Source organism: Dendrobates tinctorius, unplaced genomic scaffold (genome assembly GCF_039654945.1).
Source record: "Dendrobates tinctorius isolate UK_male_01 unplaced genomic scaffold, ASM3965494v1 ptg000270l, whole genome shotgun sequence".
NCBI lineage: Eukaryota > Metazoa > Chordata > Amphibia > Anura > Dendrobatidae > Dendrobates > Dendrobates tinctorius.
In genome coordinates, this window is record NW_027361937.1 from 8968424 (window position 1) to 8987767 (window position 19344).

General features: G+C 42.0%; 1 protein-coding gene across 3 annotated transcripts in view; it reads right to left on the reverse strand.

Annotated features, from left to right (window-relative positions):
- The window catches only part of RBM12 (RNA binding motif protein 12), a 94248-nt gene that overhangs the window by 66828 nt on the left and 8076 nt on the right, over window positions 1-19344 (reverse strand). For 2 of the 3 annotated variants that reach the window (XR_012226617.1, XM_073559390.1), the window contains exon 2: window positions 9068-9143. The gene's annotated coding sequence lies outside the window, so the exon portion shown is untranslated. The remainder of the gene's footprint in view (window positions 1-9067; window positions 9144-19344) is intronic. The other variant, XM_073559391.1, reaches the window with a different exon arrangement.

The following is a 19344-nucleotide window of genomic DNA, read 5'->3' on the forward strand; positions in this document are numbered from 1 at the left end:
TTGACTTTTTGAATGGAAAATTAGCTCCAATCGTTATCGGACACCATGTCGCGTTTGGAGAGCCCCTGTGTGCCTAAACTTTAGAGCTCCCCCACAAGTGACACTATTTTGGAAACTAGACCCCTTAAGGAACTTATCTAGATGTGTAGTGAGCACTTTGAACCCCCAAGTGCCTCACAAAAGTTTATAACAGAGCAGTGAAAATAAAAAATCATTTTTTTTGTTTCCTCAAAAATGATTTTTTAGCACGCTATTTTTTATTTTCACAAGGGTAACAGGAGAAATTGGACCACAAAAGTTGTTGTCCAGATTGTCCAGAGTACGCTGGTACCCCATATGTGGGAGGGGGGCACTGTTTGGGTGCACGGCAGGGCGCAGAAGGGAATGAGCGCCATTTGACTTTTTGAAATGAAAATTAGCTCCAATCGTTAGCGGACACCATGTCGTGTTTGGAGATCCCCTGTGTGCCTAAACTTTGGAGCTCCCCCACAAATGACCCCATTTTGGAGACTAGACCCCCTAAGGAACTTATCTAGATGCATAGTGAGCACTTTGAACCCCCAGGTGATTCACAGAAGTTTATAATGCAGAGCAGTGAAAATAAAATAATATTTTTTTTTTTCTTTGCTAAAAAAAATTTTTTTAGTCGGCAATTTTTTATTTTCACAAGGGTACTAGGATAAATTGGACCCCAAAAGTTGTTTTCCAGTTTGTCCTGAGTACGCTGGTACCCTATATGTGGGGGGGGACCACTGTTTGGGCACACGTCGGGGCTTGGAAGGGAAGTAGTGACATTTTGAAATGCTGACTTTGATGGAATGGTCTGCGGGCGTCGTGTTACATTTGCTGAGCCCCTGTGTGCCTAAACAATAGAAACCCCCCACAAGTGACCCCATTTTGGAAACTAGACCCCCCAAGGAACTTATCTAGATGTGTGGTGAGCACCTTGAACCCCCAAGTGCTTCACAGAAGTTTATAACGCAGAGCCGTGAAAATAAAAAATAATTTTTTTCCCCTCAAAAAAAATGATTTTTAGCCCGCAATTTTTTTTTTCACAAGGGTAACAGGAGAAATTGGACCCCAAAAATTGTTGTCCAATTTGTCCTGAGTACGCTGATACCCCATATGTGGGGGATGACCACTGTATGGGCACACGTCAGGGCTCGGAAGGGAAGTAGTGACATTTTGGTATGCTGACTTTGATGGAATGGTCTGCGGGCAACATGTTACATTTGCAGAGCCCTTGATGTTCCTAAACTGTGGAAACCCCCCACAAGTGACCCCATTTTGGAAACTAGACCCCATAAGGAACTTGCCTAGATGTGTGGTGAGCACCTTGAACCCCGAAGTGCTTCAAAGAAGATTGTAACGCAGAGCCATGAAAATAAAAAATCTTTTTTTTCCTCAAAAAATGAATTTTTAGCTCGCAACTTTTTATTTTCACAAGGGTAACAGGAGAAATTGGACCCCAAAAGTTGTTGTCCAGTTTGTCCTGAGTACGCTGGTACCCCATATGTGGGGGGGAACCACTGTTTGGGCACACGTTGGGTCTCAGCAGGGAAGTAGTGACATTTTGAAATGCTGACTTTGATGGAATGGTCTGCGGGCGTCATGTTACATTTGCTGAGCCCCTGTGTGCCTAAACAGTAGAAACCTCCCACAAGTGACCCCATTTTGGAAACTAGACCCCCCAGGGAACTTATCTAGATGTGTGGTGAGCACCTTGAACCCCCAAGTGCTTCACAGAAGTTTATAACGCAGAGCCGTGAAAATAAAAAATCATTTTTTCCCTCAAAAAAAATGATTTTTAGCCCGCAATTTTTTTTTTCACAAGGGTAACAGGATAAATTGGACCCCAAAAGTTGTTGTCCAGTTTGTCCTGAGTACGCTGATACCCCATATGTGTGGGGGAACCATTGTTTGGGCACACGTCAGGGCTCGGAATGGAAGTAGTGACGTTTTGAAATGCAGACTTTGATGGAAAGGTCTGCAGTCGTCATTACGTTTGCAGAGCCCCTGATGTGCCTAAACAGTAGAAACCCCCCACAAGTGACCCCATTTTGGAAACTAGACCTTCCAAGGAACTTATGCAGATGTATGGTGAGCACTTTCAACCCCCAAGTGCTTCACAGAAGTTTATAATGCAGAGACATGAAAATGAAAAAAACATTTTTTTTTCCACAAAAATAATTTTTTAGCTCTCAATTTTTTATTTTCCCAAGGGTAACAGGAGAAATTAGACCCCAAAAGTTGTTGTGCAATTTTTCCTGAGTACGCGGATACCCCATATGTGGGGGTAAACCACTGTTTGGGCACACGTCGGGGCTTGGAAGGGAGTGAGCACCGTTTGACTTTTTGAACGCAAAATTGGCTGGAATCAAAGGTTGCACCATGTCGCGTTTGGAGACCCCCTGATGTGCCTAAACAGTGGAAACCCCTCAATTCTAACTCCAACCCTAACCCCAACACACCCCTAACCACAACCCTAACCCCAACACATCCCTAACCCTAATCCCAACCCACCCCTAACCCCAACACTAACCATAACACTAACCACAAGCCTAACCCTAATTCTAACCCTAATTCCAACCCTAACCCTCTTTTCAACCCTAACCCTCTTTCCAACCCTAACCCTAATTCCAACCCTAACCCTAATTCCAACCCTAACCCTAATTCTAACCCTAAAGGCCCCGTCACACTAAGCGACTCACCAGCGATCCCGACACCGATATGAAGGTGTCAGGATCGCTGGTAAGTCGCTATGTGATCGCTGGTGAGCTGTCACACAGACAGCTTCACCAGCGATCAGCACAGCGATGCCGAGCGCCCGGCATCGCTGGCTATCGCTGTAGAAAATAGTATCAAAATAAAAAATATAGTTATTCTCACCTTCCGACGTCCCGTTTAGCCATCCTGCCTCTCTCCACGCTCCGGTCCCAGTGATCCTTTGCACGAATGACCGCGAGATGTCACGGTCTCGCGGGATAACAAAGTCTCGCGGTCATTCATGCAAAGGATCACTGGGACCGGAGCGTGGAGAGAGGCAGGATGGCTGAACGGGACATCGGAAGGTGAGAATAACTATTTTTTATTTTTTTTTATTATTTTTTTACACCTGATCGCTGGTCTCCCGCCTGTCACACACAGCGATGAGTGCTGGCCAGCGGGAGACCAGCGACTAAAGAAATGTCCAGAGGTTTCTTCCAGCGATACCGGCAGGGGGGGGCCGCTCGCTGATCGCTGTCACACACAGCGATCTCGCTGGTGAGATCGCTGTTACGTCACAAAAGTTTTGACTCAGCAGCGATCTCGCTACCGAGATTGCTTAGTGAGACGGGGCCTTAACCCTCTTTCCAACCCTAACCCTCATTCCAACCCTAACCCTAACCCTCTTTCCAACCCTAACCCTAATGGAAAAATAAAAATATTTTCTTTATTTTATTAGTTATGCCTACCTATGGGGGTGATAATCGGGGGGTTCATTTACTTTTTATTTCATTTTGATCACTGTGAGAGTGATCAAAATGAAGTAATGGAATCTGCAGCCGGCAGATTCGGGCGGGCGCACTGCACATGCGCCCACCATTTTCCAAGATGGCGGCGCCCATGAACCGGACCTGCCAGACACCGGGAGCGACGGGGGGACTTAGAAGGTGCCGGGGGTGGTGAGAGTGGGTGAGGGGGGGATCGGAAGCTGGCGGGGAGCGGAGGGAATGGGAGGGGGGGCAGATGATGACAGCGGCGGCAGATCGCCGCTGTCATTCAGTGGCGGGGGGGGGCGATCGCCGGTGGGGGGGGGGGTCAAATCGGTGTCTCCAGCCATGTCCGATGCTACTGCAGCATCGGCCATGGCTGGATTGTAATATTTCATCAATTTTCATTGATGAAATATTACTATCGCTCTGATTGGCTGTTGCACTTTTAACAGCCAATCAGAGCAATCGTAGCCACGTGGGGGCGAAGCCACGCGCCCTGTGGTGAATTACAAAGCCCCCTGTATCTGTGGGTCAGGTGACCTTTCATTGACCCCGGTCACCTGACCCACAGGGGGGCTTTGAATTCATGACACAGGGTATGCGTCATAGGTCGGATTGGCACCGACTTTCATGACGCATACGCTGTGTCACAGGTCGGGAAGGGGTTAAAATTGATGGTGTCGGCCCTTTAAAGAACAATGAGGGCGAAATCATAGAGAGCGATGTGGGAAAAGCAAATGTTTTAAATACTTTTTTCTCAACAGTGTTCACACAGGAAAAGGATTTGCCAGGGGAAATGCAGAGTGATAATGTAAACTCCCCATTAAGTATTACCTGCCTAACCCAGGAAGAAGTGCAGAACCGCCTTAGTAAGATTAAAATTGACAAATCACCAGGCCCTGATCGCATTCACCCTCGGGTATTAAGGGAGTTAAGTAATGTGATAGACAGGCTTCTATTCTATTCCTTATATTTAAAGACTCTATAGAAACAGGGTCTGTTCCTTTTGATTGACGGCAAGCAAATGTGGTACCAATATTCAAAAAGGGGACCTGGAAACTATAGGCCGGTAAGCTTAACATCTGTTGTGGGTAAAATTTTTGAAGGGTTTCTAAGGGATACCATTATGGAATATCTCAATGTTAATAAATGTTTAACTCCATATCAACATAGATTTATGAAGGATCGCTCCTGTCAAACTAACCTGATCAGCTTCTATGAGGACGTAAGCTCTCAAATGGACCAAGGAGAATCATTGGATGTCATTTATCTCGACTTCTCTAAAGCATTTGACACTGTCCCACTTAAAAGATTGTTAAGTAAGATGAGAAAGCTTGGGCTAGGGGAAAATGTGTGTAGATGGGTAGGTAGCTGGCTTAGTGATAGAAAACAAAGAGTGGTTATTAATGGTGCATACTCAGATTGGGCCGGGGTTACTAGTGGGGTACCACAGGGTTCTGTATTGGGCCCCCTACTATTTAATATATTTATTAATGATCTAGTGGATGGCTTACACAGCAAAATATCAGTATTTGCAGATGATACAAAACTATGTAAGGTAGTTAACACAAAGGAGGACTGTTTGCAACTACAGACAGATTTGAGTAAATTGGAGAATTGGGCTGAAAAATGGCAAATGAGGTTTAACACAGATAAGTGTAAGGTTATGCACATGGGAAGGAGAAACAGATGCTACAATTACTTACTAAATGGGAAACTGCTGAGGAAATCAGACATGGAAAAAGACTTTGGCATCTTAGGCCTCTTTCACACTTCAGTTTTTTGCATCAGTTCAAATCCGCCAAAAAGTCATACAAGCGGATCCGTTGTTAACTGATGTGAACGGATGGCACAGGATCCGTTTTTAGACGGATCCTGAAAATGCGGAAATTTAAAGGAAATGCTGGCGAGGGAGAGGGAGAGGGGGAGAGGGAGAGGGAGAGAGAGAGAATTTTTTTTGTCCGGCACCCAGAAAGAATTTCGGGTTAAATGAGTGTCTGGAGGATCCGCCAGAGAGAAAAACGTTACAAGCTCCGTTTTGAAATCTTTGAGGATGGTGACGGACAGCAATTTTTGGCGGATCCTCAAAAAAAACGGATGCAACGGACAGCAATCCGTCACAATCCGCCATTAATGCAAGTCAATGGGGAAAAAAACGGATCCTCAAAAAAAATTTGAGGATCCATTTTTTTCAAAACCTGGCGGATTGTGACTGATTGTAAAAAACGGAAGTGTGAAAGAGGCCTTAGTCAATAAGAATCTAAATTGGAGTGCCCAGTGTCAGGCAGCGGCCACCAAAGCAAATAGGGTCAAGGGATGCATTAGAAGAGGTCTGGGGACACGAGATGAAAACATAATTATCCCTCTATACAAATCACTCGTCAGACCACACGGAGTATTGTGTGCAATTTTGGACGCCGGTGCTCAAGAAAGACATTACTGAACTTTAAAGGGTTCAAAGGCGGGCTACTAAAATGATAAATGGAGTTGGTTCACTACAATACCCAGAAAGGTTATCAAAATTAAGTCTATTTACTCTAGAAAAGAGAAGACTTAAGGGAGACCTAATATATATGTACAAGTATATCAGAGGGCAATACAGAGATCTCTCCAATGAACTGTTTGTATCAAGGACTGTGACAAGAACAAGGGGGCATTCTCTTCGTTTGGAGGAAAGGCAATTTCTGCACCAGCATAGAAGAGGGTTCTTCATGGTAAGAGCAGTGAGGCTCTGGAATTCTCTTCCTGAGGAAGTGGTGATGGCCAACTCACTGAATGAATTTAAAAGGGGTTGTCCGGGCTTTTCTAAACAATGTTTTTATTGAAAAGATTTTTTCATAACAAAATATACACATAAATCTATATAGTCGAGGAGACATTACTTCTTATCTCCATGACCGTTAAATGCTTTTTTTGCATAATCATATACAAAAACCACAACAGGTGGAATATTGAAGAATAAAAACGCATAATAACCTATCTAATATGAAGCAAGGCAGGTAATACAGGAAGAAACAAAGGCAATTTAGAACATGGTGGCTAATAAGTCATCTTTTAAAGCATAAAAGTGTCAATTTTTGACTTTTGCTCTGACCAGATATTCCATCTGTCCCTGAAGAGCTCTATTGAGAGATTATTAATGTAGTATATCTTCTCATAGGAGTAATGTTGGTCTACCAGCATGATTAGGGTTTTAATGTCGGGAGGCTGCATGCTGTTCCAACCCTTCGCAATCAGGTAACATGCCGACATCAAAATATGAGCTGTCAAAAATTTGGCCTTTTTGAAATAGTAGACCCCTACCAGTAGTAGAGCCAGCACTGGACAGGGACGAACAGAGCGGTTACACAAGATTGAGTTGTCCGGGCTTTTCACATAATCTCAGGGCATATCTGGGCTGCAGAATTGTGACAATAAGTAATTTTCTTTATGTCACTAGTTTGCATCGTTTTGTAGATATTCTTAACAGAACGTCCAAGGCGGGGTGTCTTATGGCATTGAAATGACAACTGGTCGTTTCCTCCTACGCTACTAAAAACATGCCCTCTGTAGCAACAACCCCACCCTCCATAGCTACAGGCCCTCCCCGCCGCTCCATTCTGCCCCCTTCCCCCTGGCGCCATTCCCCCCCACCACGCCGGTCCGTCTCACCCGGTCTTCACATTGCCAGTGAAAGTGCAGCAGGGAAGGGTCGGGTCATGTGACAGACTCTGTGCACGTCACTTCAGCCTGCCTATCACATGACCCGCTCATTCCCGCAGCTTTCACCAGCAATGTGAAGACCGGGTGAGACGGACCGGCGTGGTGGGGGGGAATGGCACAGTGGGGAGGATTTGTTACTGTGTGAGGAGGACTTGTTCATGTGGTCGGGGAGGGCCTGTAGCTATGGAGGGTGGGGTTGTTGCAACAGAGGGCATGTTTTTAGTAGCGTAGGAGGAAACGACCAGTTGTCATTTCAATGCTATAACACACCACGCCTTGAACGTTCTGTTAAGAATATCTACAAAAACATGCAAACTAGTGACAAAGTAAATTACTTATTGTCACCATTCTGCAGCCCAGATATGCCCTGAGTGTATGTGAAAAGCCCGGACAACCCCTTTAAGAAAGGAATGGATGCTTTTCTTGTGAGTAACAGTATAGAAGGTTACGAATAACATAATATTATAGGTAGATGGATGACCCAGCTTAGGAGTCTGTGGGCTTTTTGCCTTCCCCAGGATCAACAATGCAGAACAGCTGCACTAAAAATAGGCTGAACTAGATGGACATAAGGTCTTCCTTCAGCCTTCAAAACTATGTTACTATATAATATATATAGTTACATATAATATATATATATCCATCTGTAATACATTAACAAAATGGGGATACGTCTTTTTTTTTGCTTTAGAAAAAAAAAAATCAGATTTTTTTTTTTCCCACTTTACATCAGCTGGTACATAATATTATAATCATCCATTTGTTTCTGATTGGTTTCTTGTTTTATTTAAGCTCATGTCTTCTATGTCTTTATATATCCTATGAGTAAGGGCGCTGACTATGTGCCAGAAACGCATCAGGTGTTTCTGATGTTTTTTAATACGGCTTGACATGCCGGAAGATTTTTCTGGATTTTAACCTATGGGGTAGGTGTGCCGAATCCATTTCTCTTTTTCCTAACTTTGCTGTTTTCACCAGTGGAATGAGCACCCACCCAGTTTCTACATAGGACTCCGCAATTGTTGAATTCAACTTCATAATATCTGCAGCTCCGCAACTCTCTCTCCAACCAATTTACAACTTACTCTGTATTAAAGTAGGTTTTAACACCTAATATGAACAGAGTTTAAAAAGAATCCAAATCTATCACACAACCAAATTTGAGCTCCGATTATGCTGTAAATAAAATTTGTGCACTGCATGCGATTTGCATTGAAGACCGTTGCAAGTGTCAAAAGGCACTTATAACCTGCAAAAGAAAGTCCAACAAATTTGGAACTAGATGCAATTGTTGGGTTGTAATGTGTCACCATTGGAAATCACATCTAATGTTGAAATTTGTTGCTAAGATTTCTGTGTCTTGCTAAATGCCATTGTGGAACCCTAGCCGAAATCAGATTCGGTCTGCGTTATTGCAGTCATGCATGGTTTACTCAAAATTGAGGCAACGTTTCAGAATAAAATAATTTTTGAAAATAAGGCCAAGGACTCAGTATCTCAGATGATTTATCCAAGGAAGGTTTTCGGAGTTTTCTCCCCCACATCAAACAGTCTCTTCCTATGTATGTATATAGAGAGACACCCATCAGTGTAGTGGTGAAGAGCAGGGATGTCTCCAAGTATCTTTCATGGTCTAGTCTTTTAGAGACAGTACCTGGCCAGCTTTTAAAAATAAGTTTTCTCCAAAATGCCACAGCATTTCACAGTAAAACATACTCAGCCACAATAATTCACCCAGAATTTCATTAATGCTGTAAGTTCGAGCAGCATAAGTCTCATGACAGTTTCTCTTTAAAAAAAAAAAAAAAAAAGGCCTTAAAGCTACTGATGAGGATACAGTGCTCAAATTGCAGAATTTTTAATAGAGAATGGTTAAACTAACAGCTTACCTGCTGAAATTTTGATTTTTCTCTTTATTTAGAATCCAATGAATCCTGTTGACAGTCAATAAAAAAATCTTTATGACTGCAAAAAAAAATGAAATTAAAAGGCACACATGAAAATCAAACAATAACACAATCTCATAGAAGATGCAGTAAGTACCGGTAATCCAGCAAATACCATGCCTTTCTGGTAACACTCCAGTATGAGGTGCACAGTGCCAACATAGGAATAAATAGTTAATGTGAAAAATGGATAATGGCAAACATTGTTATATTTGAAAGAGCAAAATAACCGGTTTCACAGACATCGGATATACACATCAAATTTCTATAGGTTTTGCTTCATACTACAGGGGTACACAAAAAAAAAAAAAAAAAAAAAAAATGCAAATTTAGGAGCCAATACAGGATCTCAACAATCCAAATTTACCTTAACTGGAAATAAAAATTCCATAAAGAAACAAAAGACACATTAGGCAGACTGGCTTCAAGGCTCTTAGGACCTGTCCACTCCAGCGGTACTGTGCCAAAGTTCACTAGATGGGATGCTCAAGCCATCCCATCCTTTTAAAGCATCAGTTGGTTATTTCACATTTACAATATATAGCCAAAGACATGCTTACAACATCCACTTAGAAGGAAAATTTAAAAATATATATGTATCTGAGCAAAAATGCTTCTGCTTCTTTACAAGGAAAAAAACTGCATGCATCACCTTCTGAGGCCGGGGTCACACTAGCGAGGAATACGGACGAGTGAGAGGCGCTAAAAGCACGCATTACACACGGACAAATGATTCTCTATGGGTTTGCTCCCAACAGCCGTATATTTCTCGGGCGTATTCTACGGTCCGTGCCAATCGCAGCATGCTGCGATTGTCAGCGTACTACGCCCGTAATACGCCAATGCAATCTATGGGTGCGTAAAAAATACGGATTACACACGGACCACACGTGACCTGCGAGAAATACGCACCCGGTTTCTTTTAGAAAAGCCTTCAATTCAGTGCGCGATACAGTAAACTCACACTGACAGGTTTAATAAAGAAATGAAAGGATATATACACATAGAATACAATATATATATACACATATATACACACACGTCATTGTGACAAATATATTTAAATTTCACAGAGTTCTTCATAGCAGAATAGCCGCTAATTAATTTGCCGGCTTCTATCAAATCCTTCCCCAACCTGACATCAAATGACACATGGTTTACATTCAGTAAACCATTTCATTTCATGTTTTTTTATACGTCCCTGACTAATAATTAGATGAGGGTTTGTGTGCAAAATTTGGGAGTTGTAGTTGTTATTTTAAGGGGTTAATTCGTTGTTAAAAAATGTGTGGGCTTCCCTTTGCCCTATACTGGTGGCAAGTGGGTTAATCTAACAAAGGGTTAATGTCACCATTCGATTGTAAGGTGACATTAACCCTTTGTTAGATTAACCCATTCGCCACCGCTACAGGGCAATGGGAAGCCCACGCATTTTTTATAAACGAATTAACCCCTTTAAATAACAACTACAACTCCCAAATTTTGCACACAAACCCGCATCTAATTATGTCAGGGACATATAAAAAAACATGAAATGAAATGGTTTACTGAATGTAAACCATGTGTCATTTCATGTCAGGTTGGGGAAGGATTTGATAGAAGCCAGCAATTTAATTAGCGGCTATTCTGCTATGAAGAACTCTGTGAAATTATATATATATATATATATATATATATATATATATATATACATATACACATGCATTCTATGTGTCTATATCTATTATAAACCCTGTCATAGGGCTCCATTATATGTCCATTTTGCAAGGCTGCGAGAAAATCTCGCCATACGGATTGCATACGGATGCCATACGGATTACATACGGATGCTCACATGCGCAAAATACGCGACCGCACCTTGCTTACAGATGACCTACGGAGCACTATTTAGGGGTCATTCATCCGTATTACGCCTGTAAACTACGAACCGTATTTTGCACAGGTTAGTGTGACCCCGGCCTAATAGTTTTCTCTGTGGCAGATTACAAAAGCTTTACAAAATCCATATATAACTTCCCATCGTTATTATCAATACAATGCCGAACCGGGGAAAATAGCCCACTACATGCCACAGAAACCACTACAGCAAGCTCCTGAATGATAAATCAGCATTTCAGGTAATATATATTTCTGTTGTTCAACAGAACAGTATTGTTAGTTTATGACAAATGGCTCCATTTAACAAAAAAGAACAGACGACAATGGTATAAGTCCATACACCGTTCTCCAAACAAACTACTTGCGTGTAAATTCAGTTTTATCAGATAAACACTAACCAGTGTTTTCCTGAAATATAGTCTACTGCCTGTTCCAAAACAAATACACAACACAAATGTTACTTAAGAGAAACATCTATCCCCAAAAAACAACAGCTGCAGTTAAAACACAAACTGGTCATGGAAATAAAAATCAATGCTTACATGAAATGTTTTTGAATCAGAACACAAAAAAAAAACCTTTCCATTTGAACCAAGAACAGAATCATTTTTATTAGTCAGTATCAAATCATATTACACATTTCCAGGTATCCAATTTATAAGCAGTGATCCACACTACAACAAGCAATCACAATATGCTTGATACAAGATAGTCCGGTAAATATACCCATGCTTGATTTTTGTTTTTAGCAGGGGTACTTAAAATGTAGTTTTTAGACAGTAATTGAAAGGGAAAAAAGTAACAGAATGATGAAAAACACAAACATTCAAAACTGACACATACCTGTACACTCCGTGCAGCAGATGGAATAGATTTTGTAAAGGGAACTTGACATTCATTCAGAATTCTGGCATAAATTGCTTTGAAAATATGCTATATTGTTGCGCAAACACTTTGCAACACCTTTTTTCCCCAGCTCTGTCAAAATTGGTGGAGCTGGTACAAGAACAGATAAGCTGATTCATGCTATCCTTGCTTTGGCAGCATGATCAACTGATAGGTTCCCTTTAATGCATACAAATAGCTGCTTTTTCATGTAGACTACTTACTGCTTAATTTACTGAACTGACCATAGGACCATGTGCGTCTAGTCAGCATGTGACCGCATGTATGCAAATCGCATTCTTGTGGTCACTTTCCTGGCATATCCTGACTGAGCACTGTGAAGATTCAAAAGTCTGCAGACATGAATCCCAAGTCTGGACAACCCCTTAAAAGAAAGACCACACAAAAAAAAAGTCAGATACTCTTATTAGGGCATGAGCTTAAACAAAACTAAATGTAGAGTAATAGTAAATCAAGAGTATAAATTAAGCATTGTTTTGAATCTCAAACAAAGTTACAATGACTCATTAACTGAGCTGAATACATCCAAGTATTTTAAAAGATTTAAATATTGTTCTCACAGTTGAAAAAAGTAAATGAGCCAATTACAACCAGTACAACATACCCAAACCATTCATTTTTAACCAGTCTGACATTCAGCAGACCAATATTTACATATTCAGATTCTAAAGATAAAATAAAGTCCCAAATTAATCAATGAAACACTCGTCTAATATTAAAGTTTAATATTATTTCCTGCTGCATTGCTCATTTAATGGAGACAAGAATGTAAGGAAAGTAAACAAGAAATGGTCACTTAGTACTGGTCTCCGTCCTGCTGCTTACTACACAATATGCCAATATGCAAATAAAAGGCTTCATACCAAAAAACTAATGCAGACAAATATGCCAGGGTTGCACCCCATCACCAAGACAAATTACTTTCATTATCTAATTTGCTCTGCAATCAAAGGAAATGAAATCATTACAAGACGTTTTAAAGCAGAACTGTCACAAAAGGGAACTATTGATGCAAGTAAAAAAGAATGTTTTAAAAAATATTTAAATTAAAAAAGCTAAGTTCAAATAACCCCTTCTGCCTCGTTCAAAACAAAAATTGAAAAAAGGAAAAAAAACATTTGGTATCACTGTGTTTAGAAATTTCCAAAATATAAAAGTAAATTAATCCGATCGGTAAACGATGTAACGAGAAAAAAAACAATTAATTTTTTTGGTAACTACAACATTGCAATAAAATGCAATAATAGGCGATCAAAACATTGTAGCTACCCCAAAATTGTATTAACCTCTTTATCCCCAAGGGTGGCTTGCACGTTCATGACCGGACCAATTTTTACAATTCTGACCACTGTCCCTTTGAGGTAATAACTCTGGAACGCTTCCATGGATCCCGGTGATTCTGAGATGGTTTTCTTGTGACATATTGTAAAATTTCACTGATATAACATGCATTTGTGAAAAAAAAAATGAAAATTTGGCGAAACCGTTGAAAATTTCGCAATTTTCCAACTATGCCCTTAACCTCTTAGTGATGGAGCAAATTTTTAAAATTCTGACCAATATCACTTTATGTGGTGACAACTCTGGAACGCTTCAACAAATCCCATTGATGATTGTTTTTTCATGGCACATTATAATTTATGATAATGGTAAATTTAGGTTGATATGTTTTGTGTTTATTTATAAAAAAAAATATCAGAAACTTGACAAAAATGTAAAAAAAATTGTAATTTTGAAACTTTGAATGATTATCCGTTTAATCCAGATAGTCATACCACAGAAAAACATTAATAAATAACATTTCCCAGATGTCTGCCTTACAGCAGCATCATTTTTAAAATGCCAATTTATTTTGTTAGGCTTTTAGGTTTAAAAATGTAGCAGTAATTTTTCATTTTTTCAAGGAAAGGTACAAAATGTATTTTTTGAGAGACCTATCCAAGTTTGAAGTGACTTTGAGGGTGCTATATATTGGAAACCCTCAAAATGTGATGCCATTTTGAAAATAGCACCCCCTGATATATTGAAAACTGCTGTCAGGTAGTTTATTAACCCTTCAGGTGATTTTCAGGAATTAATACAAAGTGGTATAGCAGGAATGAAAAAATGTTTGTTTACCACCTAAATGTCGCTAACATCTGAACTGACCACTAGGGTGACCGGATCTCATATGGGGGGGAAAAAATGTCAGAATCTTGTTCGTCTGGACCCCACAAAACGATTCCCCTTTCCAGATATTGAGAGAGCCAAAATTTGAGCTCGATCAAACGACGTTAACCCGTGCCGCTCGTCGCTCAAAGTTTGAAAAAATCCAAATTGAGGTATTTTAAGATTTAGGTATTTTGCATAGTCTGTTAGACTATAAAGAATGTGACAACAACATTGCAGAAATAGCCCTGACCAAATTTTCGAACCATTTGTGGTATTTGAATGCAGAGTTGGTGGGATTATCGTTTTTTGATCCCACCATTACAGACAATGAAAAGTTGTTAATGGCTAATAAATTGCTCAGTAGTACAGAAGAACCATCAGAGCACGCTAACCTACATGAGTTGATAATTTTACATAGTTATCTAATCTATTCTAGAGCTTTTGTTAAAGTAGTTTTTGAAACGTCAAAATATAATGCTCGGCATTTGCTTACAACTTGCAGGACATATTGCTTTTGTTCTTCATCTTTTGTCAAAAGGTCGTTAAAGTCGGTTACTTCCTACCTCTTTTAATTTTTCTTTCCTAACTTTTGGATTTACAACCCTAGCGTGCTCTGATGGTTCATCTGTGCTACTGAGCAATTTATTAGCCATTAACAACTTTTCATTGTCTGTAATGGTGGGATCAAAAAACGATAATCCCACCAACTCTGCATTCAAATACCACAAATGGTTCGAAAATTTGGTCAGGGCTATTTCTGCAATGTTGTTGTCACATTCTTTATAGTCTAACAGACTATGCAAAATACCTAAATCTTAAAATACCTCAATTTGGATTTTTTCAAACTTTGAGCGACGAGCGGCACGGGTTAACGTCGTTTGATCGAGCTCAAATTTTGGCTATCTCAATATCTGGAAAGGGGAATAGTTTTGTGGGGTCCAGACGGACAAAATTCTGACATCGATTTTTTGCGGTCACCCTACTGACCACTATATCCGGGAGACTCTAAAGGGCCTGTTACACATAGCGATATCGCTAGCAATATCGCTAAAGCGTCACCGATTTTGTGACGCAGCAGCGATATCGTTACATGTGATACTCACCTCCGACCGGCTCCCCCGCTGGTTATCGGTGATCGCGCGAGATCGATCTGGTCCATTTCTCGTCCTCGGCTTCCTGCTGGCGCCGACGAACGAGCCATGGACGTGGGCAGAAGACGGTCATCCTCGCCCTCGCTGCGTGTGACAGGTAAGTATAGACCGCCGCTGCATCGCTAGTGAGATATGCCTGTTTGGCAGCTCACTAGCAACCATTTAGCGATGCACCAGTGATCCTGACCGGATCATATCGTGGTCGGGTTCGCTGGTGCATCGCTAAATATAACGGGGCCTTTAGGCTGCTATTTGGCCATAAACTGCTATGGCAAACATAAGGACCACACAATCATAATCTCGATGTGTCAATTAGAATAAAGCAGAAGCCCCCACAATCTTTTAAGGGGCCTGTAACACTAAGCGATATCTATAGCAATATCGCTATAACGTCACTGTTTTTTGTGACGTAGCAGCGATATTGCTAGCGATATCGATATGTCTGATACTTACCTCCGACCGCTCCCCCGCTGATTATCGCTGATCGCGCGAGAACGTCCTGGACCGTTTCTCGTCGCCTGCTTCCTGCTGTGACGATGAGCGAAGCGTAGACGCGGGCGGGAGGACGTCTTCATCGCCTCGTCTGACACGTAAGTAGCGACCCCCGACCCCTGCGATGTCGCTGGTGAGATCTGCCTGTGTAGCTGCTCACTAGCGACCACTTAGCGATGTACGAGCGATCCTGATCGCGTCATATCGCTGGTACATCGCTAAGTGTGACAGTACCTTAACCATTTTTCCGATGTAGTCACTTTTGACAGCAGCAACTAAGGGGTTAAATAGATATGGACGGTGCTAACACTGATCATTTGTGATACAGCAAGTTTTCAGCTATAGTGTACAGCCGATAGCTGCTGGATTGTCACCTGTGTGGGGATGATATTCTCTTAAGATCTGGTCAGTAAAAAGACGTATTGGCTGTCATTAAGGGGTTAAATCAGAGATATGGCACACAAAACTTAATAAATAACATTTCCCACATGTTTACTTTACATCAGCACAATTTGGGAAACATTTTTTTTGGTTAGGAAGTTATAAGGGTTAAAAGTTGACCAGCGATTTCTCATTTTTAGGGACCACATCACATTTGAAGTCACTTTGAGGGGTCAATATGATAGAAAATACCCAAAAGAGACCCCATTCTAAAAACTGCACCCCTTAAGGTGTTCAAAACCAGATTCAAGAAGTTTATTAACCCTTCAGGTGCATCTCAGGAATTTTCTGAATGTTTAAAAAAAAAAATGAACATTTAACTTTTTTTTTTCACAAAAAAAAACAAAACGGATTACTTACCGGGAATACTCTTTGTAGAGTCCACGACAGCACCCACTGAGAGAGGGGATCCGCCCCTAGGAACAGGAAACCTACAGAGGGATAAATGGGGCGTTCCCGCTCGCTCCCTCAGTTTGGATTACAGAGAACCAAGAAGGAACCGCCATACATGTTTTAGTCAATTTGCTAGGTCAGTGCTTCACATCTACACCTAATTATACATTTGCTATACATACCTATATATTAATTACTAATCTTTGCTTTCCACCACCAAGGAGAACCATGTGCAAGTTTTCTAACTTAAGGGAGGGAAGTGAACGGGTGCTGTTGTGGACTCTACAAAAGAGTATTACCGGTAAGTAATCCGATTTTTTCTCTTCGCCACGACAGCACCCACAGAGACTTTCAGAGATAGTCACTTGGGAGCGCACACCGTGTTAAGGACCGATCTACCAAAGGCTAACTCCTCGGAGGAGGATAGATCTAGTCTATAGTGGCTATAAAATGTAGATGGAGAAGACCAAGTTGCAGCCTTACATATTAGCTCAATTGGGTCGTCCGACCTCTCTGCCCAGGAGGATGATATGGCTCGAGTAGAGTGTGCCTTTATACCCTGTGCCAGGTCTTCACCTTTTGCTGAATACGCCATCGTGATCGCATCTCTGATCCACCTGGACAGCATGCTTCTTGCAACTCTATACCCCTTCTTGTAACCCTGGAAGGAGACAAAAAGAGCCCTACTCTGTCTCCAGGGACTGGTTCTATCTAGGCTAGGACTGCTCTTTTCACATCTAATGTGTGGAATCTCACCTCCTCTGACGTTCCCGGGTTCTCATAGAAGGAGGGGAGACAAACTTGTTGAGATCTATGAAAATTAGTAGCGCGTTTGGGAAGATAAGATGGGTCTGTCTTTAATACTAGTCTGTCCTGGCTTACTGACAGGAATGGGGGCTCTATCGACAGGGCTTGTAGATCACCTACTCTTCTTGCCGAGACTAGAGCTACTAGTAGAGCAGTCTTCAATGAAAGGCATTTTATTGATGCTTGATGCATAGGCTCGAATGGGGGCTGAGTGAAGGCGTCTAAGGTTCCAAATTGGTAGGTGAGGGATGTGGACTGGATTCGCTCGTTGACAAGCCGAAATAAACCTGGCCACCCATTTATTACCTGCCACATTGTGGTTATATAAGGCCCCTAGAGCCGACACGTGGACCTTTAGGGTGTTAACTGAGAGTCCCAACTCTCGGCCCTTTTGTAGGAATTCTAGAATAGCTCTAATGGGTACTTCGCTGGAAAATTTTGCAGGGTGAAAAGCTAAAAATTTTTTCCACACCTTCACGTAAATCTTTGTTGTGGATTCTTTTCTACTCTGTAGTAGAGTGCTAATGAGATTATTCGAGAATCCCCTCAATTTTAAATAACTCCCTTTCAAATTCCATGCCGCTAGGTGAAGGGATTTGACCTGGGGATGGCGACAGGGTCCCTATGACAGGAGGTCCCGATGGAGTGGGAGTATCCATGGATCGGTTATCGACATTGCTCTCAACAATGAAAACCACAGCCTCTTGGGCCAAAATGGGGCTATTAAGATGACCTTCGCCCCTTCCTCCCTTATTTTCCTGACCACTGTTGGCAACAGTACCATCGGAGGGAAGGCATAGGCCTGTCGGAATGTCCAGGGTGTTTGGAGGGCATCGAGCACGTCTGGACTGTCCGCTCTGTATAGCGAAGTAAAATTTTGTACACGTCTGTTGGCTCTTGTCGCAAAACAGATCTATGTCTGGTGCGCCCCATCTCCCCGCAATCATCTCGAAGATGTGCCGGCTGAGGACCCACTCTCCTTGATGCAAAGTCTGGCGGCTGAGATAGTCCGCCCTGGAATTGTCCACTCCCCTGATGTGGATAGCAGACAAGGTGTGGAGAAGTGTTTCGGCCATCTCTAGAATTCTTTCTGCGATAGACATTAGTGGTCCTGATCGCGTACCTCCTTGCCGGTTTATGTATGCCACCGAGGTTGTGTTGTCCGTTTGGATTCTCGTGTGGGTACCTCTTAGCTGCGGGTAAAATTTAGATATAGCATGATATATCGCTTTTAGTTCCTTCATTTTAGATGAATTTCCCGCTTCGAGTCCGGACCACTGACCTTGCACCATATCCTCCTCTAGATGGGCCCCCCACCCCAAAGGGCTAGCGTCCGTGGTGACTATTCTAGAGGGTACAATCCACCATGGAACCCCTACTGATAGATTATTTGGGTTCAACCACCACTCCAAGGAGCTGATTACTTCTGGTGACAGGGACATCCTCCCATCTAACCGCCCCTGCAGCTTACCTGCTTCTCGCAACACGTCCCATTGCAAATTTCGGGAGTGGAATTGGGCCCATTGCACCGCCGGAATGCATGATATAAGGGACCCCAACAAGGACATGCCTTCTCTCAAGGACATTGTGTTCTTATCACCCGCCATCTGTACCTTATTAATTATAGCCCGGATTTTTGTTTCAGGCAGAAAGCATTTTTGACTTACAGAGTCTATTTGAAAGCCCAGGAACGTCTGACAGGTTACCGGTTGTAGTCTGAACTTTTCCCAGTTGATCAGCCAGCCTAGTGTCTGCAGGGATGAGATAATATCAGCTATCCTACTCTTGCATTGGGAAACCAAATTCCCTACTATGAGCAGGTCGTCCAAGTACGGGACTATTAAGGTGTCCTTTAGCCTTAAATATGACATCACCTCTAGCATTAGCTTGGTAAACACGCGGGGTGCCATGGATAACCCGAACGGCATCGCCGTGAACTGGAAATGTTGTATCCGGCTCTTTAACGAGACTGCCACTCGTAGGAATCTTTGGTGCTCTCTG